At 31.8% G+C, this 4,714-nt stretch overlaps 1 pseudogene; it reads left to right on the forward strand.

Moving 5' to 3' along the window:
• Positions 1-692: 692 nt before the first annotated feature.
• Positions 693-1,365, forward strand: LOC123629977 (annotated as a pseudogene).
• Positions 1,366-4,714: the final 3,349 nt, after the last annotated feature.

A 4,714-nucleotide genomic window follows, 5' to 3' on the forward strand; every position in this document is an offset into this window, starting at 1 on the left:
TGTACCAACATATCCATAATGTAAGGTTCAGAAGGAAAGGAGAGAGAATGAAAGGGGGAGAAAGAATATTTGAAGAAATTATGGGCAAAAATTTCCCAAATTTTGTGAAAAGAATTTATCTGCACATCCAAGAAGCTCAACAAATTACAAACAGCATAAACTAAAAGAGATTCACACATTGATTATCTCATACTCAAGCTGTCAAAGGCCAAAGGCAGAGAGAAACTTAAAATCAGCAAGAAAAATGTAGCTCATCATTACCAGGGATCCTTGAAAAAGACAATGTTGACTTCTCATGAGAATCAATGGAGTTGAGAAGGCAATGGGATAACATATTCAAAGTGCTTGAAGTAATAGCCAAGAATTTTATATCCAGCAAAAATAACCTTCAAAAATTAAGGAGAAGGGTGGTTCCACACACACACATGGGTCATATTATCACAGAAGTGGATAGCTGGGCAGTAGTGGTGTTTTTTCTTTGGCAGAGTAAAGTACTCTGTGTAGATCTTGACTCTTCAGTGTCTTCCCTCTGGAATTATACAAAGTTCAAAAAAGGTGTCCTTCATCCTTTGAAAAGAGCTTATTGTAAAAACAAACAAAAAAAAATAGATGTCTTAAGGACATGACTCCAAGACCACTGTATTTTTTCCAGAAGGTCACTTGCACCAAGTTGAATGTACCATGGAAGCATCAAACATGCAGGCACCTGTTCAGAAATTTTAGCAAGCAATGATGTTTTGCTTGCAGCAGAAAGACACAACATCCACAAGCCTCTTGATGAAATCGTTTTCTCCAAAAATATTTATGAACTCAGTGAGGACATGGCTTGCAGTGTGGCAGGAAATGCTAATGTTCTGACTAATAAACCAAGGCTCATTGCTCAAAAAAGTGTTTATAATGGTTTCAGAAGCCAATTCCTATGAGCAGTTGGTTACAGCACTGTGTAATATCAAACAAGCTCATACACAGTCCGGAGGAAAACGTCCCTTTGGTATTGCATTACTGTACATTGGCTGGAATAAGGACCATGGCTTTCATCTGTATCAGAGTGGCTCTAATGGAAATTATGGGTAATGGAAAACCTTATGCATTGGAAATAATAGTGCTGCATCTGTGTCAGTGTTAAAACAAGAATGAAAGGAAGAAGAAATGACTTTGAAGTCAGAACTTGGTTTAGCTATCAAAGTGTTAAATAAGGACATGAATGTTAGCAAACTGCTGAAAAAGTGGAAATTGCCATATTAACAAGAAAGAATGAAAAAACATTATCAGAAATCTCAAAACAAAGTGGAATAGTTGATCAAAAACCATGAGAAATAAGAAACTAAAGCTAAGCAGGAGAAGAAAGAAAGAGAACATAAATAAAACGATAAATAGAAGACAAAACATTGGGATTTTAGAACTCATTCAGGGTGCAATTTCTGTGTAAAAGATTTCCTAATCTTCCAACCTGAGAAAGCTTTGACTTTTTTTTTTAACTTGTGCAAAACATTACATTCTGAATTGTATGCTGGTCATTTCTGAATACTTTATTGTAATGATGATGATTATTTTCATGGACATTTTAATCTTATTTTTGTTGGAATAAAACTTGGAAGGAAGGATAAATTTTTAAAAATGAAGGTGAAATTGAGGCAGTCACAGATAAACAAAAACTGACTTTGTCACTGCTATTGAAATTAAGTTGGTATTAATTCAAATCTAGTTGTCTTAAATTATGATGCTAAATGTAATCTGAGAAAAACCACTAAGAAAACATCTCAGGAAATATAGTAAATAAGACAAAAGAATTAAAATCATATAGTAGAAAATGTCTATTTAACACAAAAGAACAGTGACAGAGGTATTAAAGAAACAAATAAGTCATAAGACATACAGAAAACAATGGCAAAAGACAGGTGTAAATTCTTCCATATTAAATAGTAACTACATCAACTGTAAATGTACAAAAAACCCCAATGAAAAGGCAAAATTTTGTAGAGTAGATTAAAAATAATGAACCAACTACATGCTTTCCATAAAAGACATTGATAGGTTGAAAATACAACGATGAAAAAAATATATACCATGCAGAAAGTACCCAAAAGAGAGCTAGAGTGGCTATATTAATATCAGACATAATAAACTTTAAGAAAAAATAACTATAGAAAAAAGACATTTTATAGTGATAAAAATGAAAATTTATGAAGACAAATTAACATTTATTAACATACATACCTAATATCTGAACTACAAAATCCATAAATCAAAAATTGACAGACTCAAAAGAAGAAATAGACAATTCAACAATAACAGCTGAATACATCAATATCCACAATCAGTAGTGGCTAGAACAACTATTCAGAAGATAATCAAGGAAATTGAGTTCTTAGACAACACTATAAACCAAGATATAATACACATCTGTAAACCACTGAACCCCAAAACATCAGAATATATATATCATATCCAATGTACACAAATCATTTTCTAGGATAGATCATATATTAGGCCATAAAAAAAGCCTCAGTAAAATTAAAAGGAATAAAAATATACAAATTGTGTTCTACAACCACATTGGGATGAAATTAGGAGTTGATAACAGAAGGATTTTGTGCAATTCACAAATACACGAAAATTAAAGAATACTCTCCTAATTAATGGGTCAAAGGAAAAATTACAAGGGAAATTATATAATATTTTGAGATGGATGAAAGTGAGATTACAACATAATACATACAAGACGCAGGAAAAGCAATGCTCATAGGGAATTTTATAGCTGCAAATGCCTATATTAAAAAAGAAGAAAGATCTCTAATCAATGTTATCCTTCCACCTTGTAAACTAGAAAAAAAATAGATAAAATAAACCTAAAGGAAGCAGAGGAAAGAAGTAATAGATTAGATCAGAAATTAATGAAATAGATTACAAAAAATCAATAGAGAGAAAAGCTATGAAGCTAAAAGTTGGTTCTTTAAAATGATCCACAAAAGTGACAAGTCTTTACCTATAATGACCAAATGAACAAAAAAAAAGGACTCAAAATACTAAAATCAGGAATGAAAGAGTAGACATTACTACGAATCTTTGTATATGAGAATGCTATGAACTATTCTATGCCAACAAATTAAACTATATAGACAAAATGGAGAGATTCCTAAAAACACAAAAAATGCAAAACCTGACTCAAAAAAAGGAAAAACTCTGAATAGACCTATATAGTGCACAGAGATTGGGTTAGTAATCATAAACACTTTCCACAAAGAAAATAGTTAACAGGTATATTAAAAATGCTCAACATCACTAATCGTCAAGGAAATGCAAATTAAAATCACAATGAGACATCATCTCACCTCAGTTGGAATACCAATTTTCAAAAAGTCAAAAAATAACAAATGTTGGAGAGGATGTGGAGAAAGGGGAATGTTCATACACTGTTGGTAGGAATGCAAAGTAATATACCCACTATGGAAAACAGTATGGAGGTTCTGCAAACAATTAAAAATAAAACTACCATATGATCCAGCAATCCCACCACTGGGTATATATCTAAAAGAAAGGAAATCAGTATATGGAAAAGACATCTCCCCTCCTGTGTTTATTGCACCACTATTCACAATAACCTAGACATGGCTCAACCTAGGTGTCTATCAGTGGATAAATGGCTAAAGAAAATATGGTGTATATATACACAATGGAATATTATTCAGCCACAAAAAAGAACAAAATCCTGTCATTTGCATCAACATGTATGGAACTGGAGATCATTCTGTTAAGTGAAATAATCCAGGCACAGAAAAACAAATATGCATGTTCTCATTCATATGTAAGTGCTAAAAAAGTATATCTCATGGAGGTAGAAAGCCGAATGCTGGTTACCAGACTCTTGGGAAAGAAGAGGGGAGGGGAGATATGAAGAGAAATTTGGTTAATAGGTACAAAAATACAGTTAGATAGAAATAATAAGTTCTAGTATTCAACCATGCAGTAGGAAAATTATAGTTAATGATAATATATTGTATGTTTCAAAATAGGTTAAAGAAGAATTATAATGTTTCCAGCACACAAAAAAGACAGTTTTGGAGAGATGAATATTCTAATTATCCTGATTTGGTCATTACATATTGTATACATGTATCAAAATATCACATGTATCCCAAAAATATGAAAAACTAAGATAAATACAAAAAAAGACCATAGATCTAAATGTAAGAGATACTCTTAGAAGACAACATGGGTAAATCTATGTGACCTTGAATTAGGTAATACTTTCTTAAATATGACACCAAAAGTATGAGTGACAAAAGAATAAAATATATTGGATTTTACGGACATTGTGCAAAGACAACCCATTGAATTGGAGGAAATATTTACAAATTATATATCTGATAAAAGACTTCTATCTAGAATATAGAAAGAATTTTCACAACTAAAAAAATAAATAGACAAATAATCTGATATAAAAATGGGCAAAGGATCCAAATAGATATTTCTCCAAAGAAGATATACTAATGGCCAATGAGCACAGAAAAAAAATCTCAATGTCATTTATAATTCAGGAAATGCAAATCAAAACCATAATGAAATCAAAGCCATACCTGTGTTTACTCTTATGACCATGTATCCAAGGTGAAATTCCACTGCAAGTCCAGGTGAGCCTTCAGTGAAGAGAAAGGTGATTACAATGCAAACAAAAGTAGAAATAATTAAGCATTGGAAGAAAGGCCAGAAGACG

This window comes from Lemur catta, unplaced genomic scaffold (assembly GCF_020740605.2).
Source record: "Lemur catta isolate mLemCat1 unplaced genomic scaffold, mLemCat1.pri scaffold_66_ctg1, whole genome shotgun sequence".
NCBI classification, from domain to species: Eukaryota; Metazoa; Chordata; class Mammalia; order Primates; family Lemuridae; genus Lemur; species Lemur catta.